Raw genomic sequence first — 20627 nt, 5'->3', positions numbered from 1 at the left:
GTAAGTGTACCTCTGCCTTCGGCAGAGGGGCTGAGGTCCACTACAGGACACTTACCATCCAAAGTTATTTTTTGGCCCTTTTGTAGACACCCCTTGGAGGGTTACCTCTTTGCATAACACTGGATGTGAGACGGGGCCTACTTGCCCAGCACGCTGGGTATCTTTCTTGTGTACACGCTCACTAATGCCCAGGACCAGGCTGGGCTGAATTCATGTGAACTCAACATTAGGGCAGAACCCTGGTTTAGAAGTGGGCTGTAAACCTTGTGCACCTGTGTAAGATTTCTCCTGTGAAAAGTTTTGTCCCTTAGCGCTGCTCACCTTGTCTTCCAGAATGTAGTATTTAGAGGGGGACTCTACTGAGCTGGATTAGTTCCTGAATGCTTTCAGGGCACTGACTGCTAGGTAGGGAGTTAGAGCACCGAGCCCCTTGCTACCAGAGGAACCATCACTCATGCCTGGTACCACCTTCACACTGTCTGGCTGCTATTACATTCCTACAAGTTCATGGTTACCCGTAGCAAACACTCCTTCTTGCCAGCTACGATGCTGAGTTGACTCCTTGTGATGGCCTTCCATCCCTTAGCCTTCACCCTGCGTGTGCTTACAGGCCCTGTTCTTTTAGATACACTATGTACCTTCACGCACCCCTTTGAGTAAGTTCAGACCAGGCATAAAACAGTTAATAGGATTTTACTGAACATCTTGGCAATACAGTCCAGCAACATAATTAACATTCTACAATGTCCCTCCCTAACTCTGTAATGGCAGACTGGCCAGTGCATACATTCCCAAGGTAGGAGTCCTTAAAGTCAGTGACCTGGCAGAGTTCTGGTTCTAGATGTACTCTCTAGGTGTACTGGAGGGGGCTCCACAGGGTACTGTGTTTTACATTTTGCTTCTGTCTCTGATTGCACTTCCCATCCAGGCCACGGCAGAAAGTGCCTGAGCAGAGCCTTCTCCATATTTATTGACAACACATGGGGAAGGGCTGAGCCCAGAAATGCCCAGAAAAATGCTGAGCCAAGTCTAACCCCTTGCCTGCTGGGCAGCCTGAAGAATCATCTAACTCTCAACCAACTTGTAAGCACCTGCTTACACCCTTCCCCAGTACCAATACCCATTTCACACAGGGCGGATCTGTCCGAGCGGAATCCGACTGCTCAGCGGGGGATTTCTCCACTGATCCCCGTTGAGCAGGTGGATGACAGATCCTGTCCACTCCGCATAGCAAGGACAGAGCCCGCTCACCTCTATGGGTCAGTTTCATGTGGTCCGTTTCCATCCGATTGTCATCCAATCCGACCCGCTGGATGTCTGTTTTCAGCGGATTTAGTCGGATCGGATGCCAGGTGGATGTCAGTGGACATGTCTGCTGATATTTGCCTCCCCATTTAGGACAATAGGTGGCCCGATTGGGTCCGCCCGAAAAACAGACAGGCGGACCTGATCGGTCCGATTGTGTGAAAGGGGCCTTAGACTAAAGATTAGGACAGGGAAAACCTTGAAAAGGATGAATGCAGATCTCCTGTTGCTGTAGCCCTTCAAGGATGCACATAGGTCCCAATGGATTCTCAAAATTTTTTTAGATTTTTGTTGTTATCTAGATCCAATTGGGGAAGTTTCCCTTCACCTTTTTGTTCTGTAGAAAGTGAGAGAAATCCCCAAATGCCTTTTTAAACAGCTGTCACTTGAACAAGTGTTCTCATTGGAAGATTTCTGCTTTATTACTGTTTCAATGACAATGGACACCAGGACAAATAAAGAAAGTAAATATCCCCAGCTGGGACATAGACTAATGAAGCAAGGTCCCAGGCCTCCTTTGGTGGAATGAGAACCTCCAGGGCCAGAGATAGCTGACATCTTTCTGTATGTGGTGGGTTGCAAGGCATAGTGGGTGTAATGCAAGTTAGATTCATTGGGCACCAGACACTTCTTGAATGCAAAGAGATTTTTATTTCTTTTAAGAGAACTTTGGGAGAGAGGGTTAAGGCCAGGACACCCTTAGGTAGTTGCAATGTTAATTGGCAAACTCAGAGACTTCAACAGGAGGACAGCCATGCAAGGAAAGGCATCTAGCAAGATGCCACATCTGCATGTGTAGGAATGCTGTCTCCTATGGCACCAGTCTTTAATGGTTTCTAACACAAGTTGTAACAGTTCCTTTGCTTCCACTACAATCACTTCTCGTAGTTCTTCAGCCCACTGAGCTCCCAGTCTCTCTCACTAGATGATTCACTGTCACTGAATCCCGTGAGCTTCTCCAATCTTCACTGTAGAATCTTCCTCAAGCGTCACCCACGCCTCTCTGCTGGGTCCCTAGCTTGGCACTCCAGATACTTCTCAAGCTTCACCCCACTGGCCTGCTCGGTCCCTGGCTTGACACACAAGGCTGCTCTGCAAGCATCCCCTCCGCTGGCTGGGTCCCTGGCTTGATACCCTCTGAAGTTTCATGATTCTTCACCGTCCCCAGTTGGTGAGAATACTGCTCCAGTACTTGCTTCAGCTACTCACTGTGGTCCCTGGTAATAAGATGGATGGTCTCTTAGTGGCGAAAGCTTCCCCTCTACTTCTGACCACGACAGGTTCCCTGGCCGGCAGAATCATCACTTCTGGTTGGACTGCAAGCCGCAATCCCAACCCTGTGCTGCTCTCTTGCTTCTGGAAAGGCCCTCATACAGGCTAGCAACAGGATGTGTGCGGGATAGGCCCTAGCAGCCCGGGCAACACAACACATGTCCACCCAGACAGCCGTCCAGGTGGCACAGAACACTGATCACCTGACTCAACATAAATATATAGGTTCTCCCAGCAGGCCAAGGGATTTAAGAAAACCCCTGCTCTTTGGCTGGGATACCTCATATACCCATAATCTGACCTTGCATTGCCCTTCTCATATCTAATACCACCAGGTACCCGGCTACCTAGCGGCAAAAGAGAGAAGTGCAGCAATTACAGACTTAGAGTGAAATCAATTGATCCTCAACAATTAGCCAAGGTATCTACACCTGGCAGGTAAATGTGGGAGCAACCCTGCCTAAACACCAGGGTGCTACACTAAAATGAAAGAATATACAATCTCTGAGAGTGCCAGACCAAAGATCAAAGAGTCCAAAACTGTTTTTTTTTTTTAACATTTCTTCAGTTGCTTCCTGGTTTCTGGCCTAGGCCAAAAATATGTCATACATCCTAAGAGTCTTCATGGGCATTTATTTTTCTTTCACCTGGAGGAGGGGAGAAGGGGCTTTCTCGGCTAAGCACACTCCCATGCCTGCATGTCTGAGCTAAGAGCAGATGGATTCCAAGAAGTAAATGATACGTGAATCATCTGCCCTTACTCAAGTTGGCCATGGCTAAAAATGCTAGCCTTAGGGGGTGCTTTCATCAACAAAATAAAGCAGGGAGACATGGATGGATGTGTAAGTATGCTTTGAATATTAAGCTGGGTTCACACTGCCACATGGTGCGCCTCAGAGCAGGGGTCCAGTGCGTCCCTGTTCACCAATTTAGGTCCAATTTCAGTCTGAACTTTTGACTGAATTCGGACCTGAAATGGACCAGAAGACGCACAGGAAACCCGCATCCAATATGTAATAGTGTGAACCCAGCCTAAAAATGAGTTAAAGCGGTTCTAAAGGTTGAAGTGGGGGGGGGGGGGGCGGAGGTCAACTCGGCAGGGGGAGGAGTCAGGAGTGCCAGGGGGAACATGAGAAGTGGAGGATCAAGGCTGCTCTTTGCAGAACCATTGCACAGAGAAGGGAAGTATACCATGTTTGTTATTAAAAAAAAAATCCCTTTACAATCACTTTAAATAGCGTTTTCAGTTTGTGGAGCTCAGATACAGTTAAGTTCTTCTTTAAGCTGCATCCTTCAGGTTCCTGAGTGCTGCTTTTCCCGAACTTCCAGGTGGGAAAGCAGCACTCATAACATCACCCATTACATATATCCATATGTCCATTATCCATCATCCTTTGCTTTACTGCAAATACTACTTGTGCCTATGCCCACAAGCACATGCTGCCTGGACTATGTACACAAGAATCTCACTCTGCTCCTTCTCCAAGAGAGGTGAATGACAGTGGTCCCAAGGCAAAGCCTTGGATGCTGTTTGTTCATCACTTCCCCTGGATTAGGAGCAGAGGGCATGTTTTGTGTGAATCTTCATAGCAGTGCAGGCAGTACCATCATGTCACTGTGAGGTCGGATCCCATGAGCGTGCATGAAAGGGTGGCTCCATAGGACCCCTGCAGTAAAGCCATACTAGTGCAAAGGGGACAAGCTGATTAAGGAGGAAATGAGGACTTCCGTACAACACACAGCAGCATCCATAGGCCTTATTCACAAATTCGCAATGTTCTCTAAATGCATATAAACACAGGTGCCAATGTGAATGGTGAGTGGTACTTGCATTTAGGTCCCAATGCGTTTCAGGATGAATGCCTGGTATTCTGCATTCTTTGCATTTATTCCTGAACGCATAAGGTCCTAAATGTGAGTGCCACTTGGCACAATGTTCAGCCCTGTCTAGCCGCAGAGTACTTCACTCTGCCATAGACTTTGATAGGTTGCAGGCAGCAGGGGTGGATGCTGTACCTGCGCCTCCTTGACACACTAAGACGCCAGGATTGCACATACAAGAGCAAGTATTTTTAAAACCTGCTAGTAGAGGTACCAAAAATCAATCTATACATGAGTTTCCTTTCACACTAAGATGTAGACTGAGAGTAGGAGGGTTATCAAGGTCTCTCAATCAGGCTTTTTTTTACATTGCACTGGGGAAGGGGGAAGACATAGGGCTGACATCAGTTTTATGCTGTTCCTTTACTGTCCAATCTACAGGCAGGGAGATGAAAAAAAAACTTATTTTGTAAGCTAGAATATTGTGTTTTTTAAAAAATCTTTCTGGATGCATGCTACAAGAAGTAAAAATGTTATTCTAAGCTCCCTGACCTTTGCTCCCAACCATTCTTCCATAAAAACTGTCATTACGTCTGACTGGCCCACACAGAGGGGTTGCGGTCTTTAGTACAAACTTCAATTGACCTAATGGTTTCCACCAGATAGAGTTCATGTTTTGGCTACACGGAAGTCTTTCTTCTCAGCAAATACAGAACGATTCCCTTTTAAGTACAGCCAAGTGTTGACAGCAGCCTATTAAGGAGCAATACAGGTCAGTGTCAATACCATCATTCATGCTGAATGGTGGCATCAAGTCATCCAGTTTTATTTTCTCTACATATAATTACTCAGAAATTACTTTAGGTCCACCACTCCCTCATTCTGCTCCCACCAAAAATGCTTAGTTGTTTCTTGGAATGCCCTTACTATGGGCTGAGTTGTACCTGATTTTTGTAGTTCTCCACTGCTGCCGTGGGTAGGTTCTGAGCATCCAATCAGCTCCTCTGCCACACTTACAATCTGCCCACAACCATGATGGAGGTATGGAAGTCTCAGAGGAGCAGCAGGTGCCTTACCCAGGAAATATGTAAATATTTGGGGGCTGTAGCTTTTTGATGGGAGCAGCAAGAGGGAGCTGTAGAAAAGGAGTAGTAAAGTGAATTTTGGACTATTTTTCTGCTCCCTTTATTAAACATTCATGTCTGACTGTTTTCAACATATGCTGCTCTGTATTCATTTTTTTTTTTTTGTAAAGTGTATGTAAACCCTAACGAACATCTCCTATATGTCCCCTTTTGGTTTTTTTTATTCCATTGAAAATGTTTTGTTATATCTGTTGCTATTGCTAAAAAAATCTTATGAGCAGATGACTTCCTGTGCTCTTTACCTCTGCTGACTGTTATCAATTACTGTATTCCGAATCCTCTCTTTGGATTACAGAACACCTTCTATGTTATGGAGAAAAGGAGAGGGGAAAGTGTTCTGTAGTACACTTCTATGGTGACAGGGCTGCTCCTCCATAAATAATGTACACTAATGCCGTGTACACACGATTGCACATTCCAACAACAAAATCCATGTTTTTTTTCCGAAGGATGTTGGCTCAAACTTGTCTTGCATACACACGGTCACACAAAGTTGGTCGGAAATTCCGAACGTCAAGAACACGGTGATGTACAACACGTATGACGAGCCGAGAAAAATGAAGTTCAATAGCCAGTGCGGCTCTTCTGCTTGATTCCGAGCATGCGTGGAACTTTGTGCGCCGGAATTGTGTACACACGGTCAGAATTTACGACAACGGATTTTGTTGTCAGAAAATTTGAGATCAAGATCTCAAATTTTGTTTGTCAGAAAATGTCCGATGGAGCCTACACATGGTCAGAATTTCCAACAACAAGCTCCCATCGAACATTTCCCGTCGGAAAATCAGATCATGTGTACGTGGCATAAGGCTACATTCACACTGCCACAACTTGGGATCCAACTTGTGAGACCCCAAGTCGCGAGACATGTGAAATCCCATTTTACTCAATGAGAGCTGTCTTAATTAGCATTACTGAAGTCGCTCCGACTTAAGAAAAGGTTCCTGTACAACTTAAAGGCGACTTCTATCTGAATTGTGGCCATAGACTTTAATGGAAGTCACCTCCAAGTCGGATCCTCATCTTAATTAATGTGACTTTGATCCAACATTATAGGAAGATTACCCAGGCATTCCCTGAAGTTGCTTCAAAGTTGCTTCAAAGGCACATCAAGTGGCACTCAAGTCGCCCAGGAAAAAGTCGCACTTAAGTCGCGGCAGTGTGAACCGAGCCTTAGTGAGTGTTGTCTCCCTAGGACAGGAAATGTGTTCAAGACCAACAGGTGAAAATAAAGGAAAAAAAGCCTGTAAAAAAGTCAATGCAGCCACCACATCCAAGGACTGGTATGCTGCCATTTTTTTGTTTTGTTATTGGGTTTAGATATATTTTAACATGTTTTTATTGAAATAATGTGGGCTAACCTTATCTTGTACAGTGGCGTTGGTCCAAAGATCAGACAGCCCCATAAATTCCTGCTTGCATCCACAGATTATCTTCAAAGCACCTGAAAACCCCAAAACCCAGGACATTCTGTTTTGAAAATATCAACCATAGTTTACTAGGTTGAAATCTAGCCTAATTCTTTCCACCCCAAAAAGTTCCTTGGGCATGGGCGGTGACAGCCAATCCTCAGGCTCGTGCAATTTCACCAGACAAGGACGAAGAAGTTGACCCTTTGTAAGGAAGCCAAAATTGAGCTTGAAGGATTTGAAGACTTCTGGCTTCAATGAAGGAACAAAGCAGTGGGGAACTAGGGATCACTGGGTGGTGGGTTTTGCCCTTAGTGGGCAAAGTAACAAAGTGAAAAAAGTAACCAAATTATCAGGAAAGTGTATGTAGCGCTACCCCCACAGGGCCGCTGAAAGTTGCTTCTCCCAGTGGTTGCCCTGACCTTGCAAGTCCTCCGGCACCTCTGACACTCTGGGTTCCTACATACTTCAAGCCGAAGATACAAATGCAAAAGACACAAATAATTAATAGTATTTTTAAGTTAACACTTTACTGCAAAAATTAAGTCAACAAGACTATAAAAACCATGGGAATGACCCAGTTTGAATAATATTGCAGTATACAAAATTAAAAGGATACACAGTGAAATAACAATAACAGTAGGTCAAATGGCTGGAATAAACAAACTTTATGACCCCAGAAACAGGAGGGGAAGAGAAGACTTTTCATCAGTCAGCTCCCTCTAAGCCCTGATGCTATAGGAAATATGAAGAATACAATCTATGCCATTTATGTAAGAGTTTCCCTTTAATCAAACGGTTATAACTCTAATGCCGCGTACACATGGTCGGAATTTCCGACAACAAATGTTCGATGTGAGCTTGTTGTCGGAAAATCCGACCGTGTGTGGGCTCCATCAGACATTTGCTGTCGGAATTTCCGACAACAAATGTTTGAGATCTGGTTTTCAAATTTTCCGACAACAAAACTTGTTGTCGGAAATTCCAATCGTGTGTACACAATTCCGACGCACAAAATTCCACGCATGCTCGGAATCAAGCAGAAGAGCCGCACTAGCTATTGAACTTAATTTTTCTCAGCTCGTCCTACGTCTTGTACCTCAACGCGTTCTTGACGTTCATAATTTCCGACAACATTTGTGTGACCGTGTGTATGTAAGACAAGTTTGAGCCAACATTCGTCGGAAAAAAATCCACGGTTTTGTTGTCGGAATGTCCAATCGTGTGTACGCGGCATTAGGGGGTTTTAATCTGCTACAGATTATACAGTCCTATGAGAAGAGTTCTTGTAGTATGGGTGTCCGTAGTCTTCAGCTAGCTGTGGTGGGGCCCAGAGATGTTACTGTGCAATAGCAGACCAATTAAGCTCAATGGAATAGAAGTTGTAGTTCCCACAGCAAAGACCTTCCAGCTGATCAGGTGTAAAGCTGGCTACACATTATACAATTTCCTTGTACAATTTTACTTTAGATTTACCAAAACCATATAATATGAGGTCAAACCTAAATACTTTTAAATTGTATGCATGGTAGGCTCTTACACTACATAGTTGAAAGTAAATCTAAAGGAAATTAAACAAGAAAATTGTATAATGTGTAGCCAGCTTAACCAGTTGCCGACCACCGCACGACGATGTACGTTCATAATTTCCGACAACATTTGTGTGACCGTGTGTATGTAAGACAAGTTTGAGCCAACATTCGTCGGAAAAAAATCCACGGTTTTGTTGTCGGAATGTCCAATCGTGTGTACGCGGCATTAGGGGGTTTTAATCTGCTACAGATTATACAGTCCTATGAGAAGAGTTCTTGTAGTATGGGTGTCCGTAGTCTTCAGCTAGCTGTGGTGGGGCCCAGAGATGTTACTGTGCAATAGCAGACCAATTAAGCTCAATGGAATAGAAGTTGTAGTTCCCACAGCAAAGACCTTCCAGCTGATCAGGTGTAAAGCTGGCTACACATTATACAATTTCCTTGTACAATTTTACTTTAGATTTACCAAAACCATATAATATGAGGTCAAACCTAAATACTTTTAAATTGTATGCATGGTAGGCTCTTACACTACATAGTTGAAAGTAAATCTAAAGGAAATTAAACAAGAAAATTGTATAATGTGTAGCCAGCTTAACCAGTTGCCGACCACCGCACGACGATGTACGTCGGCAGAATGGCACGGGCAGGCAAAAGGACTTACAGGTACGTCCTTGCCTGCCCGCGGGTGGGGGGTCTGATCGGACCCCCCCTGGTGCCCGAGGCGGTCGGCAAATCTTCCCCGGCGATCAGAGGTGAGGGGGAGGCCATCCATTCGTGGCCCCCCCCCTCGCAAACGCTCCTAGCCAATCAGATCATTTCCCTGCCTCTGTATTGTACACAGAGGCAGAGGAAATTATGTCATCTCTTCTCGGCTCGGCATTTTCCGTTCCGGCGCCGAGGAGAGAAGACTGTAATGTGAGTGCACCAACACAACACATCACAGTAGAACATGCCAGGCACACAATACACCCCGATCCCCCCCGATCACCCCCCAATCACCCCCCCCCCCCGTTTTTCTGATTACTGCATTGGTGTCAGTTTGTGACAGTTAGTGTGGTAGGGCAGTTAGTGTTAGCCACCTTTAGGTCTAGGATACCCCCCTAACCCCCCCAATAAAGTTTTAACCCCTTGATCACCCCTGTCGCCAGTGTCGCTAAGCGATCATTTTTCTGATCGCTGTATTAGTGTCACTGGTGACACTAGTTAGGGAGGTAAATATTTAGGTTCGCCGTCAGCGTTTTATAGAGACAGGGACCCCCATATACTACCTAATAAATGTTTTAACCCCTTGATTGCCCCCTAGTTAACCCTTTCACCACTGATCACCGTATAACCGTTACGGGTGACGCTGGTTAGTTAGTTTATTTTTTATAGTGTCAGGGCAGCCGCCGTTTATTACCGAATAAAGGTTTAGCCCCCTGATCGCCCGGCGGTGATATGCGTCGCCCCAGGCAGCGTCAGGTTAGCGCCAGTACCGCTAACACCCACGCACGCACCGTACACCTCCCTTAGTGGTATAGTATCTGAACGGATCGATATCTGATCCGATCAGATCTATACTAGCGTCCCCAGCAGTTTAGGGTTCCCAGAAACGCAGTGTTAGCTGGATCAGCCCAGATACCTGCTAGCACCTGCGTTTTGCCCCTTCGCCCAGCCCAGCCCAGCCCTGCCCAGCCCACCCAAGTGCAGTATCGATCGATCACTGTCACTTACAAAACACTAAACGCATAACTGCAGTATTCGCAGAGTCAGGCCTGATCCCTGCGATCGCTAACAGTTTTTTTGGTAGCGTTTTAGTGAACTGGCAAGCACCAGCCCCAGGCAGCGTCAGGTTAGCGCCAGTACCACTAACACCCACGCACGCACCGTACACCTCCCTTAGTGGTATAGTATCTGAACGGATCAATATCTGATCAGATCTATACTAGCGTCCCCAGCAGTTTAGGGTTCCCAAAAACGCAGTGTTAGCGGGATCAGCCCAGATACCTGCTAGCACCTGCATTTTGCCCCTCCGCCCGGCCCAGCCCAGCCCACCCAAGTGCAGTATCGATCGATCACTGTCACTTACAAAACACTAAAGGCATAACTGCAGCGTTTGCAGAGTCAGGCCTGATCCCTGCGATCGCTAACAGTTTTTTTGGTAGCGTTTTGGTGAACTGGCAAGCACCAGCGGCCTAGTACACCCCGGTCGTAATCAAACCAGCACTGCAGTAACATTTGGTGACATGGCGAGTCCCATAAGTGCAGTTCAAGCTGGTGAGGTGGCAAGCACAAGTAGTGTCCCGCTGCCACCAAGAAGACAAATACAGGCCCGTCGTGCCCATAATGCCCTTCCTGCTGCATTCGCCAATCCTAATTGGGAACCCACCACTTCTGCAGCGCCCGTACTTCCCCCATTCACATCCCCAAACAAATGCAGTTGGCTGCACGAGAGGCATTTTCTTTATGTCCTCCCGAGTACCCCTACCCAACGGACCCCCCCAAAAAAAGATGTTGTGTCTGCAGCAAGCGCGGATATAGGCATGACACCCGCTATTATTGTCCCTCCTGTCCTGACAGTCCTGGTCTTTGCATTGGTGAATGTTTTGAACGCTACCATACACTAGTTGAGTATTAGCGTAGGGTACAGCATTGCACAGACTAGGCACACTTTCACAGGGTCTCCCAAGATGCCATCGTATTTTGAGAGACCCGAACCTGGAACCGGTTACAGTTATAAAAGTTAGTTACAAAAAAAAGTGTAAAAAAAAAAATATATATATATATATATAAAATTTTAAAAAATAGTTGTCGTTTTATTGTTCTCTCTCTCTCTATTCTCTCTCTATTGTTCTGCTCTTTTTTACTGTATTCTATTCTGCAACGTTTTATTTTTATTATGTTGTATCATGTTTGCTTTTCAGGTATGCAATTTTTTATACTTTACCGTTTACTGTGTTTTATTGTTAACCATTTTTTTGTCTTCAGGTACGCCATTCACGACTTTGAGTGGTTATATCAGAATGATGCCTGCAGGTTTAGGTATCATCTTGGTATCATTCTTTTCAGCCAGCGGTCGGCTTTCAGGTAAAAGCAATCCCAGCGGCTAATTAGCCTCTAGACTGCTTTTACAAGCAGTGGGAGGGAATGACCCCCCCCCACCGTCTTCCGTGTTTTTCTCTGGCTCTCCTGTCTCAACAGGGAACCTGAGAATGCAGCCGGTGATTCAGCCAGCTGACCATAGAGCTGATCAGAGACCAGAGTGGCTCCAAACATCTCTATGGCCTAAGAAACCGGAAGCTACGAGCATTACATGACTTAGATTTCGCCGGATGTAAACAGCGCCATTGGGAAAGCATTTTATCACACCGATCTTGGTGTGGTCAGATGCTTTGAGGGCAGAGGAGAGATCTAAGGTCTAATAGACCCCAATTTTTTCAAAAAAGAGTACCTGTCACCTATTGCTATCATAGGGGATATTTACATTCCCTGAGATAACAATAAAAATGATTAAAAAAAAAAAATGAAAGGAACAGTTAAAAATAAGATAAAAAAGAAAAAAAAAAAAAAAGAAAAAAAAAAAAAAAGCACCCCTGTCCCCCCCTGCTCTCACGCTAAGGCGAACGCAAGAGTTGGTCTGGCATCAAATGTAAACAGCAATTGCACCATGCATGTGAGGTATCACCATGAAGGTCAGATCGAGGGCAGTAATTTTAGCAGTAGACCTCCTCTGTAAATCTAAAGTGGTAACCTGTAAAGGCTTTTAAAGGCTTTTAAAAATGTATTTATTTTGTTGCCACTGCACGTTTGTGTGCAATTTTAAAGCATGTCATGTTTGGTATCCATGTACTCGGCCTAAGATCATCTTTTTTATTTCATCAAACATTTGGGCAATATAGTGTGTTTTAGTGCATTAAAATTTTAAAAAGTGTGTTTTTTCCCCAAAAAATGCGTTTGAAAAGGTTTGTGCCACCTGGGCATTCCATGGCCTCCGAAACTGTGATAAGCAGTGAAGAGTGAAATCAAAAATTTACACCCTTAGAAATCCTGAAGGCAGAGATTGGTTTTCGGGGCCCCGTACGCGGCTAGGCTCCCAAAAAGTCTCACACATGTGGTATCCCCGTACTCAAGAGAAGCAGCTAAATGTATTTTGGGGTGCAATTCCACATATGCCCATGGCCTGTGTGAGCAGTATATCATTTAGTGACAACTTTGTGCAAAAAAAAAAAAAAATTTGTCACATTCCCGTAACTTGTGTCAAAATATAAAATATTCCATGGACTCAACATACCTCTCAGCAAATAGCTTGGGGTGTCTACTTTCCAAAATGGGGTCATTGGGGGGGGGGGGGGGGGTTGTGCCATCTGGGCATTTTATGGCCTTCAAAATTGTGATAGGTAGTGAGGAGTGAAATCAAAAATTTACGCCCTTAGAAATCCTGAAGGCGGAGATTGGTTTTCGGGGCCCCGTACGCGGCTAGGCTCCCAAAAAGTCCCACACATGTGGTATCCCCGTACTCAGGAGATGCAGCTGAATGTATTTTGGGGTGCAATTCCACATATGCCCATGGCCTGTGTGAGCAATATATCATTTAGTGACAACTTTTTGTAATTTTTTTTTTTTTTGTCATTATTCAATCAATTGGGACAAAAAAAATGTATATTCAATGGGCTCAACATGCCTCTCAGCAATTTCCTTGGAGTGTCTACTTTCCAAAATGGTGTCACTTGGGGGGGGGTTTGTACTGCCCTGCCATTTTAGCACCTCAAGAAATGACATAGGCAGTCATAAACTAAAAGCTGTGTAAATTCCAGAAAATGTACCCTAGCTTGTAGACGCTATAACTTTTGGGCAAACCAATAAATATACGCTTATTGACATTTTTTTTACCAAAGACATGTGGCCGAATACGTTTTGGCCTAAATGTATGACTAAAATTGAGTTTATTGGATTTTTTTTATAACAAAAATTAGAAAATATCATTTTTTTTCAAAATTTTCAGTCTTTTTCCGTTTATAGCACAAAAAATAAAAACGGCAGAGGTGAGCATTGCATGACCGCGCAATTAGCAGTTAAAGCGACCCAGTGCCAAATTGTAAAAAGTGCTCTGGTCAGGAAGGGGGTAAATCCTTCCGGGGCTGAAGTGGTTAAAGGTGTCTAATGCAGTATTTTTAAGTAAAGTGTCAGAGATAAGATGGGATTCCACCCACTCTCCAATCCTGCAGATACATGGGTCCATGGAGACAGGATGTCCCTGCACAGGGTCTTGAATGTCTGCAACCGGATGTGAGGTGGCTGACTGGCAACCTGTAGGCTCAGACACTGAGCAATGTCTGCGTGGGCGTGAGGTGGAGGAAGCCCCAATCAGCAACGCAGCGGATGCAGTGCCTGTGACAGCAATTCTGCACCTAACGATGTAGTTCCCTGGGTGAGAGGATCCCAGCTCTGCCTAGGCCGCAATGTCTGCCAAAACAGCACCCGGAGTGTCTCTCACTCTTGCTGCTCTCAATCCTGTGTCCCAAGAGCGCAAGTCTGTTCAGGCCAGTTCAGTTTATCCACTCACTCAGAATTCCTCTGTTCCTCAGCACACTGGAACTTGTAGTTTTTAACAGCATTAGGTCTATTATAAATCCAGGTGATCAGAGTACATGTCCCATAATCCTCTGCTATAAGTGGCTTTGCTTCTGCAGTCAGGAAGTGATGTGATTATTCCCCATGTTGGGCACTAGGGGGAAGACGCTTCATGCATAACCCATGAAGGAGTGAATGTAACAATACAGCCAGCACTTGGCTACATGTACAAAACATCAAGTCATCAAAAAGTCTATGAAAAAATACAAAGTGTGGCGCTAATAGTAGCAATGAATAAAACTAAACATTAAGTAATATCATACAATGACAATATGAACCAAAATTGATACGTGAACACAAGTGACAGGTAAACAAAAATAATAAATCAATATATGTGTTCAATATAAATATTGAATATAATCTGAAACAACAGAGGAAATATGTGATAACAGTGCATAAACAGTTATCTAATGTAAAGTCCAAAACACCAAAAATTCGTGACATCAGTGTATGAACGGTTTTAGGCAGGTGTTTTCTTATAGGTGTAGAGAAACTTTCAACCCAGTAGCCTGGTAGGTACGTGGACCATAGAAGATCAAAGGTGCACGGAAGTTTAAAAACAGTGCCAGGACCATCACCAGAAGCTATGGAGGCTTACCGGAAGTTGTGGCCTGAAATGGCGTATGCCATACAGGTCAAAAAAGCTTAGTGACCAACAGGTCTAGACGTATTATCCGGTCAGAAGTTATCGTCACATAAACCATGGGGAGGAAAAATCGGTCAACACGACTTCCACATTGATAGATATACCACCGTAGACCATGCGAAAGATTCGTATTACATGTGAGGAATAAAAACACTCACATAGTGTAATAACGTAAAACTTGGATTTATTTAAAAAGTAACATTAAAAAACAGACTCACATTTTTTGCAGATAAAATTAGCGTATCAATCGTGTAGCGGTAGTTGTGAGGGATCCACCCGACATGTTTCAACTGAGAAGTCGTCTTCTGGGGTGTGGACTCCCTCACCCCACCGCTCTATATATAGACAAATAGGTAATGACCCCCAATGGAAGTGTCCTGAACCGGAAGTGAACCAGATGACCTCACTTCCGGTTTTGAGGGACATAAATTATAGGCTTAGTATTTTGAAACCATTTATGAAAGCGGACTAAGCAGTCGGGACATATGTTGACATATAACTTAAAAGATGAAATTATAAGGCAAAAATAAGTGAGTGGTGGTCCAGATGGTTAATCCGTAACCAAGCCTCACTCTCAATGTCTATATCCACTGGATAAGAGCGCAACGATGCCGCTGCGCTCCAACCCTGTGACGAGCCTCATTTGAGCGCGATGACGTCACGCGTAAGGCTGGGTAGCGGCGACAGTGCGTTCCAAGCCGACACCCAAACCTCACTCACGTATAGCGCGATGACGTCACGCGCACACCGCGACAACGGTGGTGCGCTCCGAGGCATCAACCACGCCCCGCCACCAATCACTGGACGTCCACCCCACAGGAAGCAAGGCTCAGCCCTGTGAAACAGGGCGGAAGTGGCAGCCAAGTGTCAGCAGAGATGGAAGGCAAATTATATGGAATTTAAATGTGCTACAAGTGCCCATAAAAAACTTGGTGGTATGATCAATATAGATTAAATATACCATCAATATCCACAACAATCTATAGTAAAAGATAGAAAAAATAATTCATAGTCTACCTTATATAGATTCGAATTATTAACCTCCCAGACACTTCCAGTAGGGGGCATAAATACATTATCATGCCCAACTATTATACTAAAAAAGCACATATAATGTATACAAAAAGAATAAGCCTAGAAAATTAAAAACCATATAACGTGTGGCAATATATATATTTAAAAATATAACTAAAAAAGGAGACCAACACTATCAAGCTACCATAAATAATAAATGCCAGGAAGGAAGGAGAAAACCACAGTAAATTACAATTTATGCCTGGTTAATAAACGAATTGATGTCCCAATCAACATTGATACCTTGCGGAAAATGGGACCCCAATTCGTATATCCAATATGTCTCCAAACGAGAGACACCCCTAAGAGTAGACCCCCCCCGCCATGGGGCCCTGTATTTATCTATGATGAGAAACTGTGTGCCAGCAGGATTTCTATCGTGACATTCCCTATAATGTCTAGGGACAGTATGTTTGGTGCTACCCGCCTTAATGAGGTTAATGTGTTCCGAGACTCGTACAGTAAAGGATCTAATAGTACGGCCCACATATTGTTTGCCACAAGGGCAAGTCAACAGGTACACAATCCCGGTAGTAGCACAAGTGCAGAATTGTTTAATTGCATATGTGCGGCCAGTCACGGTAGAATTAAACTCGTGACTCGCCCTTCTACCGCAGGTATTATACTTGCAAACCAGACATTTTTTGCAAGGAAATATATCTCTTGGATTAAATCAGTACCTAAGAGCCAATTTTTACGACTACGTAGAAATTGTACGGATCGAGACACCTATATGGCTCAGGCCATGCTACTTAAAGATAGGTTTGTTGAAAAAGGTTATAACCCGCCTGATCTAGATAGAGAGATTGACAATGCCTGTAGTATAGATCGCCAGACACTATTGCAGGATAGACCCAAACAATCCAATGACGAGTTCAAATGGTCATTTCTGACCTCCTTTTCGATGCAATACAAACATATTAAGAAGATTTTTGAACATCATTGGGACGTTCTAAAAACGGACAAAATATTGGGTCCACTACTTCCTGATACTCCCAAGGTGGTTTTTAGGGGAGTTCAATCTCTCAGGAACAAGTTAGCACCCAATGTTATTGATCCGCCTAAGAAACCATCCTTTTTTCATAATTGGACTGGGTTCTTTCCTTGCAAAAAATGTCTGGTTTGCAAGTATAATACCTGCGGTAGAAGGGCGAGTCACGAGTTTAATTCTACCGTGACTGGCCGCACATATGCAATTAAACAATTCTGCACTTGTGCTACTACCGGGATTGTGTACCTGTTGACTTGCCCTTGTGGCAAACAATATGTGGGCCGTACTATTAGATCCTTTACTGTACGAGTCTCGGAACACATTAACCTCATTAAGGCGGGTAGCACCAAACATACTGTCCCTAGACATTATAGGGAATGTCACGATAGAAATCCTGCTGACACACAGTTTCTCATCATAGATAAATACAGGGCCCCATGGCGGGGGGGGTCTACTCTTAGGGGTGTCTCTCGTTTGGAGACATATTGGATATACGAATTGGGGTCCCATTTTCCGCAAGGTATCAATGTTGATTGGGACATCAATTCGTTTATTAACCAGGCATAAATTGTAATTTTCTGTGGTTTTCTCCTTCCTTCCTGGCATTTATTATTTATGGTAGCTTGATAGTGTTGGTCTCCTTTTTTAGTTATATTTTTAAATATATATATTGCCACACGTTATATGGTTTTTAATTTTCTAGGCTTATTATTTTTGTATACATTATATGTGCTTTTTTAGTATAATAGTTGGGCATGATAATGTATTTATGCCCCCTACTGGAAGTGTCTGGGAGGTTAATAATTCGAATCTATATAAGGTAGACTATGAATTATTTTTTCTATCTTTTACTATAGATTGTTGTGGATATTGATGGTATATTTAATCTATATTGATCATACCACCAAGTTTTTTATGGGCACTTGTAGCACATTTAAATTCCATATAATTTGCCTTCCATCTCTGCTGACACTTGGCTGCCACTTCCGCCCTGTTTCACAGGGCTGAGCCTTGCTTCCTGTGGGGTGGACGTCTAGTGATTGGTGGCGGGGCGTGGTTGATGCCTCGGAGCGCACCACCGTTGTCGCGGTGTGCGCGTGACGTCATCGCGCTATACGTGAGTGAGGTTTGGGTGTCGGCTTGGAACGCACTGTCGCCGCTACCCAGCCTTACGCGTGACGTCATCGCGCTCAAATGAGGCTCGTCACAGGGTTGGAGCGCAGCGGCATCGTTGCGCTCTTATCCAGTGGATATAGACATTGAGAGTGAGGCTTGGTTACGGATTAACCATCTGGACCACCACTCACTTATTTTTGCCTTATAATTTCATCTTTTAAGTTATATGTCAACATATGTCCCGACTGCTTAGTCCGCTTTCATAAATGGTTTCAAAATACTAAGCCTATAATTTATGTCCCTCAAAACCGGAAGTGAGGTCATCTGGTTCACTTCCGGTTCAGGACACTTCCATTGGGGGTCATTACCTATTTGTCTATATATAGAGCGGTGGGGTGAGGGGGTCCACACCCCAGAAGACGACTTCTCAGTTGAAACATGTCGGGTGGATCCCTCACAACTACCGCTACACGATTGATACGCTAATTTTATCTGCAAAAAATGTGAGTCTGTTTTTTAATGTTACTTTTTAAATAAATCCAAGTTTTACGTTATTACACTATGTGAGTGTTTTTATTCCTCACATGTAATACGAATCTTTCGCATGGTCTACGGTGGTATATCTATCAATGTGGAAGTCGTGTTGACCGATTTTTCCTCCCCATGGTTTATGTGACGATAACTTCTGACCGGATAATACGTCTAGACCTGTTGGTCACTAAGCTTTTTTGACCTGTATGGCATACGCCATTTCAGGCCACAACTTCCGGTAAGCCTCCATAGCTTCTGGTGATGGTCCTGGCACTGTTTTTAAACTTCCGTGCACCTCTGATCTTCTATGGTCCACGTACCTACCAGGCTACTGGGTTGAAAGTTTCTCTACACCTATAAGAAAACACCTGCCTAAAACCGTTCATACACTGATGTCACGAATTTTTGGTGTTTTGGACTTTACATTAGATAACTGTTTATGCACTGTTATCACATATTTCCTCTGTTGTTTCAGATTATATTCAATATTTATATTGAACACATATATTGATTTATTATTTTTGTTTACCTGTCACTTGTGCTCACGTATCCATTTTGGTTCATATTGTCATTGTATGATATTACTTAATGTTTAGTTTTATTCATTGCTACTATTAGCGCCACACTTTGTATTTTTTCGTTGTTATTTTTGCCCTTGAGTCTACGGGTGTGTTGGCTGCTTTCCCAGTTTGTCTTTAGCGCAGCGCTGTACCACATTTAATAACATCAAAAAGTCTATGAAATACAGTCCCGTGTAGCCTCCCTGACGGTATTCCCGGGTGTGGCTCGGGGTTAAATTTCAGTCCCATTAGCGGTAACCCCGCGTAACACTCGGGATTACATCTCAGGATCCTGGTGTGGCTTTACTTACCTTGTCCCCAGGATCCTGCGATGTCCCCCGCTGTGTCTGTGGGCTCTGTCTCCTCCGAAGCCTCTCTGTGCCAGGCTCCGTTCCCTGTGAGCGTCGCGACGCGCGGGGGCGGAGCCTGGCGGCAAATTAAAAAAAATGTACAAACCATAACACATACAGTACTGTAATCTTACAGATTACAGTACTGTATGAAATTATTTCACATCCCTTTTGTCCCCAGTGCTTTGTCTAGTGCCCTGCATGCAGTTTTATGTTATATATACTGTTCTTTCTGCCTGGAACATGGAGATTGTCCATAGTAACCAAAAAGTGCCCCTTTACGTCAAAAGTGGCTTTAGACCAGCTAGAAAACAGCGATAGTAAATTAGAACATTTGCAGAATTGAGCAATAGTGAATCGTGGGGAAATTTATTTTATTATTATTATATTATTATTTCTTTTAATTATTTATATTTATTTATTATATTATAATTTATGTTTTTGTGTTTCAAACATACCCGGGATATCTACTAGACTCTTGTTTGGACAGATTTAAGTGTGTTATTGTTAAGAATTACAGGCCTACAAACGCCAAATTTCCATGCAAAATAATTGTACCGCTTTCAGCACCTAAAATCCGAAATAATCATACCGCCAGGGAGGTTAAAGAAAAAATCCCATTTGCAAAGTGTACAGTGCAAAATCCCTCACACCAGGTTCCAATCTCACTCACGACAATTATTGCATCTCATAAGTTTGATTGGAAAAAAGCGCTCAGGGTCATAGCCAGAAAGGTTCCTAATAATTCACTCATAATAAGAAAGAAAAAAACCTCTGATGCTATAGCTTTCTCTAGATAGACCTTAGGTAACCAGGAAGTGACATCGGACCCATCCTGGAAGTGACATTCCAGAGCTCATGGGCTGGGGAACCAGGTGAGACGCCGAGTGCCTAACCATGTGGCAAGGATGAGGCAGCTGACAATGTTATGCTGATGCAGTGCGCTATGATGGCCATTTTTAACTTTTGTTTGTGAGTATTTTTATTTTTTTTATTCTTTATTTATAAGTTTTTAGGTCAAACAGGGATCATTGGGGCCTACAGGCTCCCACAAACAACAAGCAGCAACAAGGGCAAAAAGCAGGGTACACATACAGTAGAATCACTGCAGATAGATCAGCAGATCTAAAGTCTATCAAAACAGCAACTGTGTAGCTTACTTCCCCCAAGGACCCCTGACGAGCCTATGTCCCGTATAACTTTTTCAGTGCAAGCGGAAAAAGGCTACAAAAGAGAAAGAAAGGAAATGCAAGGAGGAAGAA

General features: G+C 43.8%; 1 protein-coding gene across 1 annotated transcript in view; it reads left to right on the top strand.

Annotated features, from left to right (window-relative positions):
* FBLN1 (fibulin 1) overlaps positions 1–20627 on the top strand; it is a 154060-nt gene that overhangs the window by 115031 nt on the left and 18402 nt on the right. The window lies entirely within an intron of this gene.

This window comes from Aquarana catesbeiana, linkage group LG03, assembly GCF_042186555.1.
Source record: "Aquarana catesbeiana isolate 2022-GZ linkage group LG03, ASM4218655v1, whole genome shotgun sequence".
Lineage (NCBI taxonomy): Eukaryota > Metazoa > Chordata > Amphibia > Anura > Ranidae > Aquarana > Aquarana catesbeiana.
Note: the sequence above shows the minus strand (reverse complement) of the source record. Positions and strands in the feature narration are given on the sequence as shown.